Raw genomic sequence first — 13,356 nt, 5'->3', positions numbered from 1 at the left:
GCCTCTCACTGTTGCGGCCTCTCCCGTTGCGGAGCACAGGCTCCGGACGCGCAGGCTCAGCGGCCATGGCTCACGGGCCCAGCCGCTCCGCGGCATGTGGGATCTTCCCGGACCGGGGCACGAAGCCGTGTCCCCTGCATCGGCAGGCGGACTCTCAACCACTGCGCCACCAGGGAAGCCCCAATGGTTCTCTTTTAAATGAAATTATTTTAATCCTAACTGAGCATATAAATATTCAGCATATAAATATTCAGCATATAAATATTTGCTAATAGCCGCAAATATTGATATGGTCCTTCACATCACCCCCCTCCCCATTTTACTGATAAAAAACTGAAGCTCAGAAAATTAAGTAATTGGGACTTCCCTGGTGGTCCAGTGGTTAAGACTTCGCCTTCCAGTGCAGGGGGTGCGGGTTCGATGCCTGGTCAGGGAGCTAAGATCTCACATGCCTCGCGGCTGAAAAACCAAAACATAAAATAGAAGCAATATTTTAACAAATTCAATAAAGACTTTGAAAACTGTCCACATCAAAAAAAACCAAAATCTTGAAAAGAAAAGTTAAGTAATTTACCCTAAGTCATCCAACTATAAATGGTAGAGCCACAATTCAAACCCCAAGACACTGTGAACCCAGTTATTTATCTTAAAAACTATTCTGGAAGAGAGCATATCTGTTTGTGAGATAAGTTACTGAAATTAAGATACCCCTGCAGTTTAGAGTGTATTATGCAAAGGTAACATGGAGGCTGCTGGTGTCACCTTATCTTTTGAGCAGAGACCTTAAGTAGTTATCCCTGTAATGGAATTGATTTAATTAAAAATCTCTTTTGTTCATGGCCCTGCTTATAAAATCTCTGTAAATAAGCACTTTTGCTAGGTGTTAAGTTTCTAGTACATACACTTAACTAGAGGTGAGGTTGAACAATTATATGACTCCCGTTTCTCTTCCACACTCAGCATCACATTAGCACAGGTCTTCCCAGTTCCCACTCTAATGCTCTAATTCAGATCTTAGGGCATGCAGAGTTTTATATGGATAATTTGTTTTTTGACACATCTAATTTCTGTATTTGTTTATTATATTATTTTAGCAGATTATGGTAACTATAGTAACATTTTGTCATTCAGTGTCCCTTGTGTAAAGAAAATGTTTAAAAAATTGTATTACCCTGTTATCTTTTTTTTTTTAAGGCTTTTTAAAAATTTATTTATTTTTGGCTGCAGTGGGTCTTTGTTGCTGTGCATGGGCTTTCTCTAGTTGTGGTGGCTTCTCTTGTTGCGGGCATGGGCTCTAGACGCGCAGCCTTCAGTAGTTGTGGCACACAGTCTCAGTAGTGGTGGCTCACGGGCTCTAGAGCGTGGGCTCAGTAGTTGTGGCACGTGGGCTTAGTTGCTCCACAGCATGTGGGGTCTTCCTGGACCAGTGCTAGAACCTGTGTCCCCTGCATTGGCAGGCGGATTCTTAACCACTGCACCACCAGGGAAGCCCTACCTTGTTATCTTATAATACCATGCAGCCACTAAAAAAGATTGAGGTAGATAGATATTCACCCTACCTACCACCAGTACTACCACCTCCACCTCCACTATTACTGTTACTAGTAGCAAAATTTGCATGGCAGTTGGTTTGAGTTAGGTAATGTTCTTAACTGTTCATGTGTATTAAGTCATTTAATCTACAGGCTATCTCTGAAAGGATATGCAAGAAACTGGTCATCGTGGTTCCTCTGGAAAGGGTGTCTGGAGCAACTAGAGTCTGACCTAGAGATTTAGTTTTCACTGAATCCCTTTTTATTGGTTTGAAATTAACATACACATTGCATTGTATTTAATTTTAATTTTAATGTAATGAAAACTTCATTAATATTAAAAGAATATGAAAATAGAAATAGAACATAGGTATGTAGAAAAACAGCAAACAGCACATGTTCACTATGGCTGCAAATTGTTGCTTTAAAGAAATATATTATGGCCGACACTAAAAGGCACAGCTCAAGTATTCCTTCAAGAAAAATCTCACTGCCCATCTATAAGTAGAGAAGTTAGCTGACAGCCTCCAAGTATTCAAGCTGAACTCATTCTCTTTTTCACGCACCCTGTTAATGACTGAGTGAGGTGGTGGAACAAGGGCCAGGCCACTTCCTCCCAATGTCAGTCTCCTCTAATCTTTGCTCCAGAATTCCCACCGGGCTATTCTGCATGGCATTGTCAGGTCTGCATGACAGTCTCCCAGCTCCCTCTGACTAATCCTGTGTCCTGCATTCTTCTTTCACAGGTTTTCCTTCCCAATAACCATTTGCATTCCTAATTCATTCTCAGTTCCTGCTTCCCAAAAAACTGAACCAGCACATACATTCAAAAGGATGTAGAGGAGGAAAAATTCTCTTCTACCCTTTTAGGATCTCTGGTTGCACCTAAGATTTAAACTGACATAAGAGGAAAGATTAATGGGAGAAAAGCGTACAAGTTTTATTGTTTTTACATGTACATGGAGACCTTTATTAGAGAATGAAGACCTGAGGAAGTGGCCAGAGCAGAAAGGTTTTATAACTTTTAAACAAAGAAATGATAAATGTGTGAGGAAATGGCAAGACAAAGGAGTTTGGAGCAGGGCCAGTTAATTGTGGGAAGTGACTAGGAGACATATTGGGGTGCAAAACTAGGGTTTGTACATTTTGCAAGTTTGTACAGATGCATTTCAGCGTCGATTCCCAGTCTCTGGGGATAAGGATGTTCTTCTCTTCCTGGTGCTGGGAGGGCGCTTGTACCCTCATGGGAAATTTTATGGCCTGTTTTTAGGTAGAAAAGGGTAGGTCAGAGAGCCCTTCCTGCATCTACTGTTTCTCAAATGCTTTGAACTCAGAATAATTAATATGTCAAAGTGACATATTTTGGGGTGCATGTCCTGAACTCCTTCAGGGACAAGGACAGGACTGGAAGAAAATGTAGACGATTCCTCCCTTCTCTTAAAATTTGTTACTTCATCTTTTTCTCTTCTATGCTGTTTACTTAATCATGCATCTGTGTAGTTTAAATGCACACACATAGTTTAAACATATGTACATTAAGAATCAACCAGTTCCAAAAGACTTGCTAAGATCAACAGAAGTCTCTAGTTCTTCTACTCCATTTTTCTTTCTCCAGAAGAAAATACTTTTAATACTTTAAGTTGATTTTGTTTGATTTTAGCCTCTATGTTGCTAATTAACAGGCTTGTATTGCTGCTTGTTGACTTTTTATTTTAGACTTTATTGGCTCTCTACTATGAAAAGATAAGGATTTTGCTCTCCTCTTCCTTCCTATGTCCACTGTGCATAAGCACCTTCCAAATGCCTCAGTGCTTTAAATAACACTGTATCATAATATCAGTATTTAATATTCACATTATTATGACTGTGAAAATGCCATTCACATCACAACCATATAGAAAACTATCATTGCTTTTCCTTATGCCATTTTCTGTTTTTCCTGAAGTTGATTCTTCTTGTTTTTTCTTAACTGGTGGCATTTCTGTACCCTTGGAAAACTAGGGTGGAATAAGGTTTACAAGAAAGTCTCTGGAGTCAGGTTGCCTGTGTTTCGGTCCCAGTGCTCCTCCTTACTAGCTGTGTGACCTTGAGCTAGCTAGTTAATTGGCTTTGCCTTCTTTTTCTTATCTGTAAAATAGGGGCAATCGGTACATCCATTGCATAAGGTTTAGATGCAGTGTGCTTAGAAGAGTGACCACATAGGAAGCATTCCATAAATGTTACCTATATTACTAGTCACTAATTCAACCCCAACACTCTGTCAGTTTGTCTGAGTCTTTTAATATGTTCACTCACCACAGTGAGTCTGTCAATTTCATCTTAGGGGACGTGTCTCCCAGATTCTTCCAACCTGCCCCCGCGCAGTAGTGTTCACCCAACCTAGGACAGACAGTGCAAACTCTTATTCAGGATTTCCATTGGTGAAATAAAATTCACATTTTATTGCAAGACAAGAAAAATTTAACATAAAATTTCTTTGCTCATTTGGGCCTCCTCCCTCCCATTGTGCATCCACATTAACCAGACCTCCTCAGGAAATAACTTTCCTAACCTTTTTTCTTAATGTCATCAAGGGTCACAACTCCTCAAGAGATAAACCTTTCTTCTTAATCTTGTACGGGGCCACGAATGACCCACGACCCACTACTCACTTTATACCTGTAGATCTGGATGGTGTAAACCGTGTTTAATGTACAGCCCTCTGTCTCAGAAACTTATGTAACTGTGCTTTGACCTCTAATGGGCAGAGCAGTTCTCAGAGCTTTCTGAGAGACTGTTCCCAGGTTATAATCCTCAGTTTGGATAGAATAAAAATTTCCATTTCTTTCTTAAATTGGCTGATTAATTTTTTGTCAACATCTTTTACCTTCATCTTCCCTTGTTTTTGATTTTGATCCTTTCTCTTCTGGACTCCATATTTTCCTCTTTGTTGGCCTATGACTATTTTAATGAAGAATATCTTATAGCTTCCTGAGAAAGAGTTTTCTGGGAAGTAATTTTTTTTTAAGGAAATTGCATGTCAGAAAATGTCTATATTCTATCCTTACACTAATTAATAGTTTCATTGGATATATAATTCTAAAAGAAAAGTAATTTGTCTTCAGAATTATGAAGGCATTTTTTTCATAGTCTTCTCGCTTCCAGTATTGCCATTTAGAAGTCTAAAGCTATGCTAATTCCTATTTTTAAATATGACTTTCCCCCCCTTTTCTAGAATACTGTAGGTCCTTCTCTTTGACTTCAGTTTTCTACAATTTCACAGTGATGTGTAATTAAATTTTAAAAGAGATTTGTCACTTTCTGCACCATTTTGCTCCTTGCTTTTTTTCACTAAGTATATCCTCAGATCTCATATATCAGCTGTCCTTACTGGAAAGCCTGTCTCACAAAGCATAGTAAACAGAGATGGCAATGTACTTTTAGGGCAAGCTCCATCATGAGTGATAGTGGGGTTATATGGTACTTTTAAATAATTTTTCAAAATGTTTACTATATTTAGTAAAAGAAAAGGATAAACCTTTCAAACAAATTGTTTGAAACAAACCTTACAAGCAAACAAAACTTACAAACAAATTGTACACACTAAATATGTGCAGTTATTTGTCTATCAATAATACCTCAATAAAGCTTTAAAAAAATGTAGGAATTTTGGGCTGACTTCAGGTCACACTTGTTTTTATTGCCACTGCTTTTGTCCTGAATGTGACTGACAAAGAGCCTGCATAAGGATATAAATGCCTATTCTGCTTTTATTTTTGTTTGTTTTTGGCCATTGCTTTCCTTGTGTATTATCTTCAATCTACATATCCCTTGAAGGAACATTTTCAAGTCATTTGTTCATTTAGTTACAGTCCCTTAACAAGGCACACATAAAGTGCAGAAAATTTCAATAAACTGAGAGCGCTGCTACTAATCTCATGAACTGTCTGGCGTACTGAGCGTAGGTAACAATGTCAACCTGAATATTAAATATTAGTATAGCTCCTTTTAAAAATAAAAATTCTAATATTTTATGCCTATACTCCATTGGATTGTTTTGTACACATCCAGGGGCAAACACCTCACTCTGAAGACAGGTCCTCCAGAATATCCTATTCTTTTGGCATATAATTATGGCAGGTTCCCCAAAAAGTATAATGTTCCTGGTATGTGCATGCTAATATAGTGCCTGCTTTTTATCTTTCTCTCTTAAACTGTTATCACGTTTTGTCTCTCAGACCTTCACACCTGGTATTTTTACAAGCTATGAAACCTTTGTGTTTTGAGGGTAATTGACACGTGTTCAATCTTTTTTTTTTTTTTTTAGAAGATGTTTTGTATTTATTTATTACACGGATAAAAAGATTTTCGTTTTTTTTTTTAAAAAAGATGTTTTCACGTGTTCAATCTTAAGGTGTATAAGACACTATGCTAGTACCGTAGTGTTTCTTTTTTTAAAAATTAATTAATCAGTGCAGATTCTGATTCATTATGTCTGGGATTAGGCCTGTGGTTCTGTATTTCTAATAAGCTCCCAGGTGATGGCAATGATGTTGGTCTATGAAGCACACTGAGTTCTACTGTTGGAATGCAAAGATGTGCATAATCAGGCCTCCACCTTTAAAGGATTTATAATGTCATCAGGGATGAGCATGGGCATGAATAGAATACCCCAGATTTATGTAATTGTGATATAGCTCTCCTTTTTTAGTGTCTTTTAGTCCTGTTCTCCTCAAGGTCACCAAATTTTACCTACCCTCTTGGACAGTTAGCAACATGTTCCATGTGTTTCAAAACTCACCTGCATTCCCTTCATATACCCTCCCTGAGATTTTTGCTCTTTGAAAATTAACATATTAATCATTATTTTAAAATATGTTAATGTATATTAATGTTTAATCCCTTTCAGATATGATATTGAAATTTGTACCAGGTTGTCTGACGACATAAGCCCAAAATTTCGATGGTAGGAGAAATTATAAGGACTGTGCACATGCTGGAAAGTAGATTGTGAGAGAGTCCTAGAAGCTGGGAGAAATCTGCCATGTAGTTCTATGATTAAATACTCAGGAGCTATATACATAGCATAGTCCCAGAAAGTAAACATTTCCTGAATGAGCGGGACCTCGGGACTGATATACAAGGAACAAAAATGCAAGAAAAGAGTGCTGTTAAACCTCTAAATGGACTCATGAAAGGATTAATCATCAGTGATAAATGTTCATTGTCTCCAAAGAGCTGAATGTGTTGTGCTATTCTGAGCAAATTCCATCTATCACTGTTGACCCATAATAGCTATCCATCTATAACACTGACTGGTGAGGCTCTGCACCCGCCGAGGTCAGCTTTATGACTTGCTTAGCTCCAAGTTACCACAGTGGCTGTTGCACCGTCACTATCACCAAACATCCTTCTCTTCATCATAATTGCCAACCCACAAACACACACACTCACTGCTTCTTCATCCTAAAGCAAAAAAGAGAAATATGGTGGCATGGTTCGTTCTCTCTCGGTATGCCTGCTAAATTTAACTGAGCAATTAAAATATAGGCTTTCAAGTCTAATCAATTATTGAACACTGATTGAGTACCAACTTTATAAAAGCACTTTGTTAGGCCCCTGGGGGACATGAAGATTTGTAAGACCTGGTTCCCACCTTCACATAGCTTACATTCTAGTTGTTTGGATAATACATAACCTTTTGAAAAATCCACTATGAGCAACTGACCAAGTTTTTTTCACCTTTGTGTTTCCCTACCTAGGAAAAGTGAATGGTAGATAGTAGGTGACAAAAATGTTACTGAAGAATGGTAATCAAATGATGAAATTAAGCAACAGTTTTAGGCAACAATGAAGTACTCTCACAGGACATGAAACAACTGATTTTAAAATGAACTTTGTGTACAATGATATAGGAACAATATTTCTCAAACTGGGCCCACAGTTTTCTTCAAGAATATTTTTAATTTTGTAGATATATGAGAGACATACACATGAGGAATTTATATCCAGTTTCATGTTTGTATGTATCTAACTGACAATATAATTAAAATGATTTAAAGTAATGTTAGGGGTCCTCAGAAATAGTATTATTTATTATTTATCTATCTATCTATTTATTTTTTTATTTATTGGCTGCACTGTGCAGCATGCAGGATCTTACTTCCCCAACCAGGGATCGAACCTAGGCCCCCTGCAGTGGAAGCACAGAAGCACTGGCCCACCAGGGAAGTCCCAATATTATTCTTTTAATATTATTAAAAGAATAATTCATATTATTCAATGTTATTGAATATTATTCAATGCCATGTATGGATCTTATTTGAATTCTCTTTCAAACAAACTGTAAAGTATCTTAAAAATCATAAGGGACTATACCCCAATTAAAAAAAAAAAAGGGAAATTTATTTATTTATTTATTTATTTTGGCTGCACCTGGTCTTAGTTGCGGCATGCGGGATCTTCGTTGCGGCATGCAAACTCTTAGTTGCGGCATACATACGGGATCTAGTTCCCGGACCAGGGATCAAACTCAGGCCCCCTCTATTGGGAGTGTGGAGTCTTACCCACTGGACCACCAGGGAAGTCCCGGGAAATTTAAATAATTACTGGATAGTTGATGATCCTAAGAAATTATTGTTATTATTTTTTAGGTGTGATTGTTTTCTTTTCAAAAGAATTTTTATCTTTTAAAAATCCATACTGAAGTAGTTATGAATGAGATGATGTGATGTCTGGGATTTTCTCTGAAATAATCCAGAGGGTGAGTGGATATTATGTGGAGGTATAGATTGTGGTAGGCAGAATAGTGGCTTCCTCAAAATGTCTGTGTCCTAATCCCCAGGAATTAAGGTAGCAGTTGGAATTAAGATTGCTAATCAGTTGACTTTAAAATAAGATTATTCTGGATTAACCATTTGGGATCAATGTAATCACAAGGGTCCTTGTATATGGAAGAGAGAGGCAGAGTCAGAGTCAGAGTGATGCACTGTGAGAAAGACTTACTTGACTGGTCATTGCTTACTTGAAGATGGAAGAGAGCCATAAGCCAAGGAAGGTGGGCAGCCTCTAGAATCTGGAAGAGGCGAGTAAACGGATTCTCCTATAGCGCCTTGAGGAAGGAACTCATTCTGGTCAACACCATGATTTTAGCCCAGTGAGACCCATTTTGGACTTCTGACTTTCAGAACTGTAAGATAATAGATTTGTCTGGTTTTAAGGCTGACATAACCCTGATACCAAATTTAGAGTGTTTCCTTCTATCACCACTTTGCTTGAAGTTTTTTTTTTTGCTTTTTAGTCATAACTTGTTGAATTTTGTCAACTGTTTTTTCTATATCTATTGAGATGATTTTTTTTTTTTTGATTTTCAAGTGTTAAACCTTCCTTGCATTCTTAGGATAACTCCAATTAGGTCATGATATATAATCCTTTTTATATATTGCTAATTTTAATTTACCTTTCTTTTATTAAGGATGTTTGTGTATGTTTGTAAGAGCATTATACTGGCCTTATAAAATGAGTTGGGACACATTCCATCTTCCTTTCTTTTTCAGGAACAGTGTATAAGATTAGTATATATCTTACCATATAGTTGTTCAATATAGTTTCTGGGAGGGTACAAGTGCTAGAAATTCCTGTACTGCTGTCTTGCTAACATCATCCTGTTTTCACTATTGGTTTTTAAATACTTATTTATATTTTAGTGGTTGTTTAGGGTTTACATTATGCATCTATAACTTGTCCCAGTCTACCTTGAATTAATACATAACTTACACTAAGTTAAGTGTAGTCAGAATCATGTAACCCTATATTTCTACTTACCCCACTCATTCTTTGTAGTGTTATTGTCACATATTTTAAACCTACATATGTTATAATCCTTAAAATACAGTATTATAATATTTGTATTAAACAATCTGTTGTCTTTTTAAAATTAGCATTTCCAGTGCTCTTCATTTTTCCTCCTACTGAGCTAAGTTTCTATCTGGTGTCATTGCCCTTTAGTCTGAAAACTTTTCTTCATTATTTATTGTAGGACAGTTCTGCTTGTAATGAACTCTCCTAGGTTTTTTTTTGTTTGTTTGTTTGTTTGTTTTGCTATTGTTAATTCTCCAAAAATATACTGAGCACAAAATATGAGCAAGACACTAATTGTCTAATGTATTCTTCATAAGGAAAGTCATTTGTTTTGATACTGTTTTCAATTTCCATGTTGAAATACTTTGCTTTTATTATAGACTGAAAAATAGATAGCAACAGCAAGTCAGGATCAACTAAAACTAAAAGCCACGAAGAAACTGAAATTCAAGTAATTTCATAGAAAAGAATGGTGATTCATTCAAAGAAATGTAAGTAACAAAAAAATCCTATTTAAGTTATTGACATTATCACTTTCTTTACACTTTATGATTTAGAATTATAACAGTTTTTTGAGGGGGCGAGGGGGCGTGGTGCACAGCTTGTGGGATCTTAGTTCCCTGACCAGGGATTGAACCCGTGTCCTTGGCAGTAAATGCGTGGAGTCCTAACCACTGGACCACCAGGGAATTCCCAGATAACAGTTGTTTTAACAAAGCTATTTACAAAAGGAAGCAGTAAATAGCTACTGGTTTAAGGCCAGAGTGGCAGGTGATTGGTTCAGTGTTTTCACAATTTTAAAATTTCTCAAACAGGTTTATGTAAATAAGAGATAGGCAGAAATTTCAAATTATGTGTGTGTGTGTTTGTGTGTGTGTGTGTGTATGTGTGTGAGAGAGAGAGAGAAGAGAGAGAGACTTCTCCTCAAATATAAGTGGGTCAAAAAATGTCCCTATGGCACCTTATTTCTAGGTTAAGAAAGCTGTATTGTTGTTTTTAATAAATGGTGTTTTCAAATGTATGGCTTTTGTCCCTTCCTAGTCACTGTAGAAAATGAACAAGCGTATAAGAATCATAGCAATTACTATCAATCTTTTTGGCCTAATTAGTTCTTTCTTAGGCATAAAGCTAAACCTGGCACTATTTGTTATTTTGTCTTGTCAGATATATTACAGTTTAAGGTGAAATGCAAAGATTTATGATGCAAAAGTATTATAATACATCATCCCAAGAATGCTGGCTGCTTGCCATTACAGAAAGTATTAGGGATGAGAATTAACTGGCCAATGAAATTATAACCTAGATTTATCAGCATCCAATAATCATAGGCACATGTTCATTTATTTACAGCAGAGTCTGTATTTTTAGAAGTATCTTTGAAATTTCTTTCCTCCTCACTTTTATGATTTATCCAATTGTCCATTCCATTATTATTATTTTAAAATATTTATTTATTTATTTGTGGCTGCGCCGGGTCTTAGTTGCAGCAAGCAGGATCTTCGTTGTGGCATGTGGGATCTTTTAGTTGTGGCATGCGGACACTCAGTTGCAGCATACATGCAGGATCTGGTTCCCCGACCAGGGATTGGACCCGGGCCCCCTGCATTGGGAGCGCAGAATCTTACCCACTGGACCACCAGAGAAGTCCCCACCATTCCATTATTATTTTTAGAGTAAATATGTTGAAATTCTAATTTAATTTATGTGTAAAGACTGATCCTGAGTAATCAGATGGATATGTCCTCTGACGTGGGGATAAATTATGCCACATAGTGACTGAAAATAGAATTAACCCAGAAAGTGATTTTGACATAAGACCTCATTTTTTTACAGAGGTTATTTCAGTCCCAGACTTTGGGGATGAGTCAAAACAACTCACAATGGGAGGGGTGAGGGAGCAATTTCATACTGAGTAGATTCTGCAGTATCCAGGCAGATTGATTGTTAGCAGGAACTTTTGAAAAATCAGGTCATGTTTATCAATCAACAGAATTTAATGAGCATTTCCTTTTTTGCCTGACACTGTTGCAAATACTGTGGGAAATATAAAAATATCTGTAAGACAAATAGAGGATCTACAATCATGCTGGAGAAATAATACAATTGTTAAGAACAATTAAATGCTAAATTTTGTAGTAATATACAAATGTAGGTTCAATAAAGAGAGGCTTTTTGTGGATTGGAATAATTAATAAGATTTTACCAAAGGAAATGGGGAATTAGCTGTATGCTTATTAATCTTGGTTCTATTCTGGGTGGGATGACTGTAAAGCAAAATAAATAAAAAACCAAACAACCAGATTTGTTGGTAGAAATGACTTATAATGATCTAAGTAGGGTCAGTTTAAGCCTTCCAGGCGTGGACAAATAAAGATGCAAGATAAATTTCAAGAAGATCTGATTTTTATCTCATTGAGATAAAAGAGAAGAGGTGTTCAACAGATTAAATTCTGGGCTGTGCTAAGCTATTGTATTAGTTTTCTATTACTGCACAACAAATCACCAAAAACGTAGCAGCTTAAAACAGCACATATTTATTAATTTATAGTTTCTCTGGATCAAGAGAAACTATGGGCATAGCTCAACTTGGTTCTTTACTTAGGGTTCAAAAGGCCGCAATCAGGATGTTGACCAGGCTGCATCTGGAGGCCCGAGTGGGGGAAAATCTGCTTCCAAACTCATTTAGGTTATTGGCAGATTTCTGATCCTTTGGCTATAGGACTGAGGACCGCAGCTTTTTATTGGATGTTGCCTGGAGGCTGCCTTTTGGTCCTAAAGGACACTCATAATTTCCTACTACATGAGCCTTTCCACAAGCAGTTACACTGTGGCAGTTTGCTTTTTCTGGACCAGCAGGCCTTGGACATGGTCTGCTAAGAGTCATATGTTTAATGATCTTAAGTGATATATTCATCTATTTGTCTATCTAATCTATATATATGCCATGAGTCTCCTAAGATATAGATGGATAGATAGATAGATGGATAGATAGACAGATAGATAGATAGGGTAACCTAATCATGGCCGTGACATCCTATGACCTTTGGCATATTCTTTTGGTTAAAAGCAAGTCACAGGTTCTTCCTGCATTTAAGGAAGGGAGATTAACTCATTAGGTCTCACCTTAGGGTGTGTCCACCTAACTATCAAATATTAAATAATATATTTCTACCATATTTTATTGCACTAATTAACAACTCAGCACTTTAGTTGGTGACCTTAAATAATCTCCTTCTTTTCACTAAATCTCAGTGTTAGGACACAGTTTTCTATATGTCTCTCACATTTCTGCACATCTTCTGAGCAAGAGGCATTAACTTCCTTGTTCTGTTTGCTCAGATGTTTGTATAGCTATTGTCTCCCTCCAGGGCAGATGACAGATTTGTTTCCTGACCCGGGTGATAAAGAGTTTTTCCTTCTTGTAAAACATTAGGCAGGTTTGCTAGCATCCTTCTTATAAAACTGAGGGTTTTCTAAACTCAAAATTCCTCAGCTGTGACACAAATCCTCTGCATGTTCAGCATCCACCTGAGTTCACATCCTCATACCCCCATGGGACTTGGGGAGTAAATGATATCGACTTGAACATGAAGCTCATGTTGCCTGCTGTGCCCTGGGCACTAAAGTCCTTTGTCTCTGACCCGGATATCTCCTGTCTTCTACCAGCATCTATGAAACTGCGATCAGGCTAAGCAGGGCAACATCTCAATCCCTTCACAATTTTTGACACTCAATTTTCCTCTATGTAATTTAAGAGATTAGAGTGAGATTATTTCTAACATTCCTTTCATGTTTCATCATTGATATTCTAATACTCTAACTGGCTTTGTCATTTGCATCATTGGCATAGAAGAACTCAACCATTTTTGTACTTGACTTCTTTAAAGGGTGTTTAAACACTCCGCAATAGTATGGAGATAGTAAACATTATTTAAAACTACCGTTTGCAAATAAGGAAACTAAACTTTAATTTGCTGGTACTGCT

At 37.1% G+C, this 13,356-nt stretch overlaps 1 protein-coding gene across 1 annotated transcript in view; it reads left to right on the top strand.

Annotated features, from left to right (window-relative positions):
* MORC1 (MORC family CW-type zinc finger 1) overlaps positions 1-13,356 on the top strand; it is a 350,777-nt gene that overhangs the window by 30,739 nt on the left and 306,682 nt on the right. Inside the window, exon 2 of the mRNA XM_027104268.1 lies at positions 9,752-9,862. The gene's annotated coding sequence lies outside the window, so the exon portion shown is untranslated. The remainder of the gene's footprint in view (positions 1-9,751; positions 9,863-13,356) is intronic.

Source organism: Aethalodelphis obliquidens, unplaced genomic scaffold, assembly GCF_003676395.1.
Source record: "Aethalodelphis obliquidens isolate GAN/ISIS:26980383/991018 unplaced genomic scaffold, ASM367639v1 scaffold1, whole genome shotgun sequence".
In the NCBI taxonomy this organism is placed as follows: Eukaryota; Metazoa; Chordata; class Mammalia; order Artiodactyla; family Delphinidae; genus Aethalodelphis; species Aethalodelphis obliquidens.
The sequence above is the reverse complement of the archived record's forward strand: the minus strand, read 5'-3'. Positions and strand labels throughout refer to the sequence as shown.